Raw genomic sequence first — 11,525 nt, forward strand, 5'->3', positions numbered from 1 at the left:
GGCCATCTGATGGTGCTTCCAGTGGAGACCGGTCAGAAATCAGCGCGGGAGCGTAACCAGCGCAGAAGAGGATGTCTGAGCCTGGGAATCAACTCCGTCGATTGCTAGGAAGTAGGAGAAAGTTACTAGTTCTCTAATACTTACTTAGCTGGCACATCAGGGTGCCTTCCAGGTTAGAAATGGCTGGAGTACTAAGTAACACATGGGGTTGACAAATGTGCCGTTCATGCTCGTGTAAGTGGGAACCTCTGAAGGCGAAGAATGCCAATTCCGGCTTAGGCCCCACTCGATGCCGATTCTTTGGCCTTTTTCGTCAACGCCATTTCATCCTTGCTTATCTCTCATCCCATTATCCCTTTGTGACTGTTTGCTCTTACAGGAACAAGAGGAAAGGGGTTCACATGAACTCTGTACATATGCTTGAATATCGATGATTGAAGGAGGCATCATAAATGATATAAAAAAAAGAAAATGAAAATCAAATTAATTGGAAATTATTATTGTACGAAAATCAATCTTGCATTACACTTTGGGCGCCATTAAGGCCAAAAAATCATCATACGTAACTACGATGGAGCCTGCTGAAGGAATAAGGTCGACCAAATTGAATGTTTATAAGTTAGGCGCAAGACTATTAGCCAAACTACTCATGATCCCGATATAAAAGTGGACATGGAAAACATACATATTTATCTATGCAGAGGAAAAGTGTCGTCCCATGAAGCATGAGGAAAAGTGCCCTCCCAAGCAGCATAAAGAAAAATGCTTGCCTGTGTATCCATTGTCCTCATTACTCGCACATGTAGCAGTCCATGTAACAGTCATATAGGCTAGAACTCCTACGCACTGGCGAAGAGTATTTTATGGCCAAATACTTCTTTCTATTCCTCCGACAGTATAACGACCTTAATGAAAGGACAATGCATAGTTCGGAAAGGATTTTTATTGTCATTATTTTCAGAGATTTTGTATCAGGATATTTTCTAGATATGGTGCCAATTTTTTGGAGGATATTCAGAGCTGAGAATAATTGAATTCTTATAAAAGGTTTAATTTTGTTTTTAAATAGTTTATATTTATATTATTGTGGTATAAAAATAGAAGAAGAATTGGAATAATCCTTCAGGACTTGGGACAAATCCTCCTGGATTAAATAGGAGATTAAAAGTATGTTAGTTTGGAAAGTAAAAACGTAAAAACTAAATCAGCAGATACAAAAAAATGAGTATCTAAATGTAATTTCGTGGTGTTTCTAGCGATTAAAAATATTTGAAGTAATATAAAGCCTGCTGCAGACTTCTTAGAACTGATGAAGGGACCAAATGGTTCCAGAAATACCGGATTTTCAAGATTAATAAATATCACTAGCGAATTGAAAAAAACAAGTCTTAATTGTTTTAAATAAAAATGAGTTTATTTAAACTCAATTCCCAGAGAAAATAACTTTAAATTAATTAAATTGGAATAATAAATTAATAACTCACCTAAAAACTACCAACAAATGGTAACAATTAGCGGAAATCTTTTATCTTTTTAAACAAATCGGTTTCACAACGCACAGGAATTCTTAAAATGATTTCGATTTTTTTAAAAATCTTGACTCTCCCACCATTTCTAAGGAACTGTTGAACTTTCTCACAATATATTATAGTTACCTTTCGTCTATAAACTAGAATTAGAACTGATAGTGTTCCTTGGTGAAATAGCATTCTATTAATTCAAAACAAAGTAATTCTAATTGTTTTGTTTTTAACTGCATTTTCTCAGGTGCATAGATGTAACTAGTATTTTAATTGCCATGTGAGCAATTATAATTCAAGTAATTGTAATTGGTTGTCACTTCTACACTTCTATTCCTTCCCTTAGGTAATCAATCAATCATGGGTTGGGAGAAAATAAGAGAATTACAATTACTTCACATACGCTAATTGTCTACAATTACCTTTCCGTCTCAAGATAGAAGATATACAATATCAATTGTAATTAACCGTGTTTGTAAAAACAATTACTGACAATTGTAATGTATCTTTCTTAATGGTGATGGGTATGTCAAGGGGAGCAAGTTTATTTGTGATCGGTCTATTATTTGAAATAGTGAACTAGTGTGCTCAGGTGCGAACTTACCTAATATTAGATTAAATGTTGAATAATAAGGACATCTGGAAGATGAGTTCGTTTGACATACCAGCACACGAAGATGACAGATGTATTAGATAAGCCTCGCATCTATTGTTATAAATGGCGAATGTGCACTTGACACTGATTTATATTTCGTGCAATTGGATGTTTTCGGTAGAAAGTACCTTTTCGACGTTGTTCTACACCGAGCTGGGTAGAAATTCTATTTGCTTGTATGTACAATTTTTCCTTTCTGCAATAATTCAAATTCTCTTTAATTTCTTTTTGAAAATTTTACCACAAAGCTGTCTCACGTTTAAACTCCCCGAAGCGTAACAAGTTACTTGAATATTATTCACTTACAATACTTAAATTTTCTAATATAAGAATTGATCATTAACTTTTTTTGTTGGTGCTTTTCCTTTGAATTACATGATGGCTCACACTGTGTGCTGGCAAATGCATTTTACATAGCGGGATCTTTTCAGGCAATTGCGGGACATTCATATGGGTGCTGCGAAATAGGTAACATAAGCAGTCTAGGGTTGATGTACAGAGAGCGTGCAATGATTTCCTTGATGAAAGTACCGTTGATGCTTTCTTTTTGGCGAATAACCGAGAAGGGCATTTTTTGATGAATTAAGTGGGAAAAGTGGTCAGTAGATGGAACTGCGAATTCAACTCGCTCCAAAAATACAGTTGATACCTTCTTTATGGGTTTTCCTTTTGTGACGAGTGACCGTTGAGAAGAGGAAAACCGCGACTGGTAAATTAATTGTTTTTAGCTGTGTTTTGAGTAAAATTTGATCGAGAGATTGTGTACTCGCGGGCAGATTTAACGCAAGAACTTCTGGCCGGAACGACCGGGTGCGAGGAGCCGAGTGTCGTAATCGTGAGGAAAAATCCACGACGGATCACAGTCTCGATCATTGTTTCTTGAAGTGCGCCCTCTGAGGTTTCCACCTTTCCTTGAAATCCTCAGGCCATAATTTTTGAGGATGTCCCTAATTTATGAGAGTTTTCCGGGGCTAAGGAGGAAGAGAGGAAAAGGGAGTCCGCAAATCAAAGGGTTTAGTTAGAACCCATAAGGCGGGATATATATCTTAAAAAAAAACTTCAAAACAAAACGAAGAAAGATAAATGATCATCCAAAGTTATAACTTAAAAATAAAAAATAAAAATAAATAAAAATAATAAAATAAATCATAAAAAATAAAAAAAAAGAATAAAAAAATACCTACCACCGGCCACCACCACCAGTGCCCCTTTAGTTTTTAAATAGGTAGGATCGTCCGAGCCTAAATGCTTGGCACTTAGTGCTAGTATTAGGTAAAATCCGGCATCTGCCGAGATTGTGATAACTCGGAAAACAAAAAAATAAATAATTTGTAATTAAATAAAAATAATAAAAAAAAAAAAATAAGATTTATGAAAGGAGGGACTTCAGTAAGTAACTTTCCTCCTTACTCATGATTTTTTTGCCATCCCCTTCGTCAAAAATTCCCAGATGGTATGAACGGCGACTAATTTTTTTTTGCAAGCAGCAAATTTTCACCTCCTTATACCCGCTGTGCACACCGCAAACTCCTTCAGACATCAGTGGGACACTGCAATCGGCACACATGCAGCTGCTGACCACAGAAACGAGCTCCAATCAATTATAATAAATAGCTCCGCTGGTCGATGATCCACTTAACTCACTATCTATGGGCAAGCCGCCATCCCAAATTACCCCCCCCCCCCCCCTCGTATCTCCTTTCTTAGGCTGCAGTGTCAAGGAAAAGTCCACATCCGGTTTTTCCAATTCCGTAAGGCGCTTGTGTCTTTTCAATGGCCGCAAACAAAAAAACAGGATAATTATCAAGAAGTTACACGATTCCAACAGACAGACTCTTTCCCGCAAATATCGTCATCGTTTCAGCTGCTCAGTTCATCCGTCTCTTCGATCAGCAGGTCGCCCTACACCTTGCCTTGAACTTTGAAGTTCATGCCGACTCAGCGACAGCAACAACACCTCATACCCTGTTCCTGGTTCCAAAATAATTGACAGAACCAACAAATTGGATTGGGTGACTAATGCTCGCGAGTTCTTCAGGCGATTTGAATTGAGAGAAAAGGATTTCTTAAGCTTCATTGCAACTGGAGATAAAACATGAGCAGTTCATTACATTCTTGAGATAAAAGGACAATCATCGCAATGACGGTATACCAGTTCTCCATTTGCCGAGTTGAGTCAGAAAGGACTCGTTTGGGATGTTCCCATTTCCATTCCACTTTGAAGAGTTTCCTACGCTTTTCTTGGTAACATACCTAAAAAGTTTGTGGTTTGGCATGTTCGCCTTGTAACTTACCGTCTCATAAGTGATTGTCTTCCAGAAATGTTCCGATCTACCGGTCCTTCCGAATGATCTCAAAAATTGGTAGTAAACCGAGCGTAACAAAGTCCTACTAGCTCTAAGAAACGCTAGGATGAACTCATATGGCTACCATTTACTCTTAAGTGGATTATAGCGCGTCTACTGGTAGTATAGGTCCCAGGGCAAAATGTGAATTGGTTCCCACAATGGAGCATAACACCTGGGAAATGCCTACTGAACCAACACCAACAGCTCTACCACCAAACCCTATCTGCATCTCCACGAGGTGAACGCTGCAGCTCTTTCTTAAGGAAAAGCTGCAGACGGAGAAGGATAAATTGTACGAAAAGGTCCTGCAGGTCGGGAGTTGGGTAGGACTGACAACCTCAGACGGAAAACAACTTGTTATGAAGCGACAAAAGGAGCCTCGGACTGGATTGACTACACAAAACAACGTGCCGAAGTCAATACCCTGTCCAGTTGCAGGATATGCGTTGGATGGGGACCGGTTTCCTGGAGAAGAGTCAATACACGATATATTGTAGTGGCCATCCATCTTAGTCAGCCAAAAAATTAAACCGGCTGTTATGGGCTTCGAAAACATAAGCGAAAGGTTATGAACTCTACGCTTGCGGGGAAAATTTAGAAATATAAGCCTCATAAACGTTCACGCCCCTACAACGTAAGCGGATCTATGGCTGTTAATCCTTGGGGCAACACACAGTTCGGTGTCACTCTCAGCAGAAATCACGCTTCCAAGATACCCAAATTGATCAACACCTTCGATGCTGTCCCATTAATGCAGATAGGGTGGTAGTTATGCAGGCATCAGCGGTCGCTCCGAGGGGTCCAATTAGCACTGTGGTGCATCGTTTTAACGCCACAAACTCTTAAGACCGTGACTGCTGTTATGAGAGCAGGGAACAGAGTCCAACCGGCTCAGACCTTCCGAGCCGGCTCGTAGCATTCCCGAATTAAAGCAGCTCTCCCTCCCTGAAGCTAAAAATCTCTCTGAGGTCCCCAAAGAATGGCTTACACCGTGTCCGAAGCCTAACTCTTGCTACAGCTGGGCAATCGCAGAGGAGGTGCTTGAAGGTTTCTCACCCATCTTCGCAGCTTCGGCAAAGCAAATTGTAGGGTATCCGAGCTTGCTGGCATGATCCCTTATGGGCCAGTGCCTCGTGCAGACCGCCGTAATTTTGAACGCATTTGCACGCGTCTGGCATAGGAGCTCTCGTGATCATGTTATAAATGGGCCAAATCCTCCTTGACATGGCACACAGGTGATGAGCCTTCGCCATCAAAGGACCGCGGCTGCTAAATAGTGCGAGTGGATTTCGCTCTTGATACTCGTCAGCGAGACGCCGACTATTCCCGCCGAAGTATTGCCAAGAGCAGAGCCGCGCCTGGCCAATCTGTCAACACACACTCCCCTATATGTTCCTATGCCCGGGAACCTAGAGTAGGGTGACCTTAAGCGTCCCGCCCAGACTGTTCAGCGTGTTTCTGCACTCCCCCACCAGCCTGGAGGATGTCGTCGCTGAGTACAAGGCCTTAATAACTGCTTGGTTGTCGGTCAGAATGGCTATGTTGCGCGTGGGGCTCGGATCATGCTCCAGCCATCGACAGACCTCCAGTATCGCCAGTAGGTCCGCTTGGAATACACTGGCGAAACCTGATAGCCCATACTATACGACTTGTATGCACAGTGTATATTCAAGAAAACCTCCGCGCCGACTCCGCAGACCGTCTTTAATCCATTAGTGAAGAATACTGTGCTATAACCTTGCGACACGCTGCCAGTCTTTCACTCTGCCCTGGTTGGAAAGTCCATAGCAAAGTTTTTCGTGAATCCAACGATATCCAACGAGCGTAGTGCCTCAGTAATGGAAACCTTGGTCAGTATGACATCCAATGTTGTAAGTGCAAGGAAGGGATTAGACCTGGTTCCACCGAGAGAGCCGTCCAGAAGAAACTCGATTCTTCAGAGTTTCCCGTCCTTATAGGTGCAAGCCTCCCCGATAGGAAAAGCTATCCGCAGTGGGAAGTACCTAGCGAAAGGGGACGAAGAGGAATAATAAATCTTGACTCGAAACCATCAGACGCAGCTACCAATCGGAAACTGCTTTTATCAACAAAATCATTGAGCTTTGTGAGTTCATTAAGGAATGTTGGAATATTCTCCAGAATATAAGGAAAGAGGCATCCGGTAGACGAATGATAAGGCCCAGGATGGAAAGGGGGTGTTGAGCGAACAAGTGAACCAGGCGCGCAAATCACGCCCGTTTAAAATACAAGAACAACAGTTGAATGAATTAACAATTCAGCAAACCCTGAAAAGAAGAAAAGGCTCAACTCGCGAAAAGTGGAACAGAAAAGAGAAATATTCGAGGAAGGATCATGCGCTAAAATTTTCAGGAGAGCGAGGCCAGTCTCCGAACTCACCAATTTGGGAGACAATATTATCCGCATTAGACTGTCACAGAAAAGAAAACCTTATGTTAGAGCTTAAGAATTCCAAGGATGCAACTGCTGATAAATTTTTGAACCATATTGGAAAGTCATTATCACTATAGTCTGGAAGGATATAAATGAGATCACCGCCAAGGAGGAGGTTCGCAAGTCCTAGAAAAAACAATTCGAACTTATCAGGCCACCAGAGTCAGCGGTAAAAAAGCTAAGAAAAGGTAAGGGTGAAACCCAGTTAATCACTATCAACAGCAGGAAGAGTAAGGATAGGGTGGGCTATGTGTCGGCGTGGTGAGCAGTTAGTATTGAAGCACATTAGGAAGGCATTCACCATACAAATGGCAGGTCGATGCAGTGTAGAAAATGTAGATCGGAGCAAGGAGTATGCAACTGACCCAAATCGCAAACTAACAAAGGGAACAGGCACCATTGGATGTTGCAAGAAACAGCAGGTGCCCGGAATACTGCACAGACCTCAATGCAAATTCCAGATGAGGTTAATACAAATCAACTTTAACCACTACTAGGGCGTCGCAGGAGCTACTCTCGCAAACCGTCCCCGAGAGAAACATCGACGTGGTTATAATTAGTGGGTCATACCAAAATTACGGCTAGGGACTTGTGCAGAACAAATCTTCTAGGAAATAATGGAACACTCGGAGGAAGGCTTCGTTAAAGCAAAAATAAAAGGAGTTCACACCTACAGCTATTGTGCTTCAGCCAGCGCTGCACTGGCCGAGTACGACCAGATGCTGAGCGCTCTGGTTTTGAACGCAAGAGGACGTTGGTAGAAAATCGTAGCTGGGACTCGTGGAGTTTTTTTTTTGTCACCATAGAAACAACGATAGTCTTTTGCGAAGTGTATGTAGTGTTATTACTCGACTGATGGATCAACAGAATATATGTTAGCGATAATTGCGAACACTATACTTCATTTATCCTTTCACGAAAAAGGGGCACTACATATACGGTGTGATAGTCGAGTTGGTTGAGCATCAGCCTTTCGGACTTGTTGCTCCGAGTTCGGATTCCAGTTCGTCATGGATGCTTGTGTTAGTCTTTGTGTTGTTCTGCTGCTGTCGGCTTATACTCTGTACAACATTAAGTGGGACGATAATGAATTTCAAGCACAGTCTCTTTGAGAATCAAAATGACAAGAAAAAGATGCAACAAAAAAGGCTGTGGAGGACATGTAGTCCACAAAGGAGTGAACAGAAGACATCCATTGCATTCTTAGCTTGCAGGAAACAAAGAAGGAAAAGGTTCTTTTCCTATGTCAAACATAATTTAAAGTTGCAATCGAGGTTTGTTAGGAGATGAACTCTCGGTTTGACAAAAGAAAGAGAATAGCTTCTCCCGTGGACCATTAAATCTAGTTTTCGTATCCTTTTCGTTGGGCACTATGAACAGGGTACAATATGATTCAGGATCTTATGCTGACTCAACAGCAGGAGGGCATGCAGTACCAAAGGAATAGTTCCTGTTTCTCAATAGTTTCTGTCATCAACTTTGGCCAAAGTGCTACTCTGAGGATGGTTAAACCGATAAAATAATGAGAGGCATATCCTGACAAATGCAATGACAATCTTACGAGCGTTTAGATGTAAGATACAGTAAGCGCCTTAGTACCGGCATCAGTTGGGGTCTGCTGCAAAAAAAGCTCCGTAGAAAAATAGTAAATTTGCTATTGGAGAGTATCAAAAACTGGGCGTTTGGCTCCATTCTCACCATCGATAAGGTAGAATATATTAAGAAAACCGTGTGATCCACCAACTTTCCATCAACCTGTTTTACTTCAGCGACATGTGGTTTTATATTAAAATAATTAGCTTCTAACAAAAAACCGATGCTCCCCACACACATTACTACCTACTTAATCGTTTCCCCTTTCTAGCAAACCAAATATTAGCCAATCACTTGCTTATTTTAATTACAAATTCAACCTTTCCATTAAATCTGTATCTTTTTCGGTGAAAAACGAATTATGCAAATTTTTGCCGACTAATTTTGGATGGAGCATTCCCTCAATTTGTGAATTTCATTCCCAAGAATTCATTTTATTTATCGTCTTTGTGTCTAGAACAGATAAAATCCATGAATAAAAAATTATCTGTAAGTATTTCAGAGAGATACACAATAATTTCCGTAGTAATAATCAGAATCGAGACAAATATTCCGTATTGAATTTACTTCACAGACAAAAGGAATAGATGAAGGAAGAAATATGTGAAAAAGAACAAATACTGCCGCCTTCGTCTTAGTGGTTATTGGTTGACCAATTATCGACAATAAATTTTATTTGATTCCCGGTTATTACTAAGTCTATGTGTTTATAGAGTGGGTACTCGTATTCAGGTAGACATTTTATCTGGCGTAGGTCACATTTGGTTGGGAATACTTTATTATGTATAATTATCTTTTTTTTTTGGATCTAGACCACATGTCCTCGGAGTTTTTGCTTTGAGATTCGAGGTAGGACCGCCATGGGGTACGTGGTATTGTGGTTAAGAGAACAAGTGATTAGTTCCGCATGGAAGACTGGATATACTCATTGGACAGTTTTATAGATAAATCGAAATTTTTAACTTTAATATGTCCAAGAATTTTAGTGAGAATGGCTCGTGTTACTCAGGGTAGTCAAACAGTAAGCCTTTGGACCACCAACTCAGCAATTTCCCGTCATCAGAGAACCATGACATATTACTTCCAGCGAACCTACCCTTTCATCCTTCTCTGTCTTAGACAGCCTCCAAGTCAGGGAATTCCTTTTATCAAAAGTAGGGGTAGGAGGCACGAAATTGTTGGTTCATAGAACTCCTGCCACCCGGCTCCTCCACTTTTAGAAAACACGGCTCCATTTATCAGCGAGCCTCAACATCTCTCTGACAAATGTTGTCCGGAGAGAGTCTCCGTGTAACTGCATAAAGCTGCTGATGAACCCCACCCCATCTACCACAAGAGAAAAAGGAATGTGATCGGCGTCGTATAACAGCACATTGCAGGGCACAAAATCAGGGAATCATGCTTTCCTAATTTTGTCCGGCCTTCCTCTGCTGTCTTGATTTGCTCGAAAAAAATCATTTTTGAGGCTGCCTTAAATCCAAGGTACTTAACTGTTGGCTTTACCAATTGATACATAACGAAACGATTTCCTTTTTAGTCAAAATCACTACTTCAGTTTTTACCGGAAGAAGGCTGAAACCATTCGTTTACCTGTCGTATACATATATGTTTAGCCTTATCTGCTCCTCCTCAAAAATACGCCCAGCATCTCCATAACCGAGTAGGTGCGACATTTCTGATATGTCCAGACTAGTAGATTATCGTAGGATACTTTCCAGAGGCCCGAAGGCTCCATCCCTGCGCTATTACCGAAGTGACTTCCATCCTCCTCTGTTTTTACAGCGTCTAATAGTGCAGGGTTTGGTCCTTCATAGGTTTGAACAAATTTCTTAGATCAAGCATCATGAGGCGCACCTCGACGAACAGCATCCGCAACATCTAGGACAGTGTTCACTATGAATGCCCCTACTCTAAAATTGAGCTTTGTCCACCATACAGAGTATTAGGTATGCAGACGCCAGCTCAGAATCTCCTTTCCAGCGATAAGGAATGCCTCACCTAAGGTAAGCGTTGAATCCTCCGAACACCAGCTGATGGTGGAACATCACCACTCCAGGGATACTGTCGGGTTCTGCCGTCTCGCTATATTTTGTAGAGGGGACTGATCTTCCAACTCATGTTGAAAAGTGGGCAATCCTCGGCGCCTTCCACGCTATTATCAACAATCCGAACGGGATCCCTGAGGAATAATGTCCACAGAGAGAGAGAGAACCTTGACTTCTTCGGTTGATTAGTTTATAACGGTCAACATGAATCTGAATCTATTTTGTGACTAGGTCCTACCAGCGGCGAGCTTTGCTTTCGTTTATCGTGCTGCAGAGTCTTTTTCAGGCTTTATGTCAAACAAAACCTCATTAAAATCGGTCTGCCTGTCTGTCACACGATTTTTTTCTCAGAAACGGTTATACCGATTGACACCAAATGTGGTGGAGAGGTGCGAACTGTGAACGCCCACGATTAAAGTAAGTTACATCGTTCTACGCAGAATTTAAGTAAGGAGGGAGTCTCCATGCATGCAAAAGGAGGGTGCAATTTGTTTTTTCACCGAATGCAGTCATGTGGGGTAAGCTGCAGAGCTGGTCTCGGTTCTGACATTTCATGCATAAGGGGGGAAGACGCGGGCTAAAAGCGATCATTTCTTTCATGGACCCATTTTCAGAACGTACGCAACCGAAAAATCAGAAAAAAATCACGAAGTTGCCACTATACGATGCCTAGGCTCCGAAGTATCCCCTATACCAATATTTGTTCAAATCAAGTTAATAATCGTATCAGGTGTACAAATAGGTTCTCGCTATTTGTTAACAGATGGCTCCAGCGGTAGGCCCAGATCAATTTTGACATATCTAAAACGTCATCAACCGAATTGAGACATATGTTAAACAGACCCCTTTGACAAATTATTGATTTTATTGTGTCGTCATATACTTGTAGTTGCGTGAAAATGTCTGATTTTGT

At 41.3% G+C, this 11,525-nt stretch overlaps 1 protein-coding gene across 5 annotated transcripts in view; it reads right to left on the reverse strand.

Moving 5' to 3' along the window:
- LOC119652351 (protein abrupt) overlaps window positions 1–1,655 on the reverse strand; it is a 143,585-nt gene extending 141,930 nt beyond the window's left edge. For all 5 annotated transcript variants that reach the window (XM_038056435.1, XM_038056425.1, XM_038056414.1 and 2 more), the window contains exon 1: window positions 1,485–1,655. The gene's annotated coding sequence lies outside the window, so the exon portion shown is untranslated. The remainder of the gene's footprint in view (window positions 1–1,484) is intronic.
- Between the last annotated feature and the right edge of the window lie 9,870 nt (window positions 1,656–11,525).

The sequence above is a fragment of the Hermetia illucens genome, chromosome 1, assembly GCF_905115235.1.
Source record: "Hermetia illucens chromosome 1, iHerIll2.2.curated.20191125, whole genome shotgun sequence".
NCBI classification, from domain to species: Eukaryota; Metazoa; Arthropoda; class Insecta; order Diptera; family Stratiomyidae; genus Hermetia; species Hermetia illucens.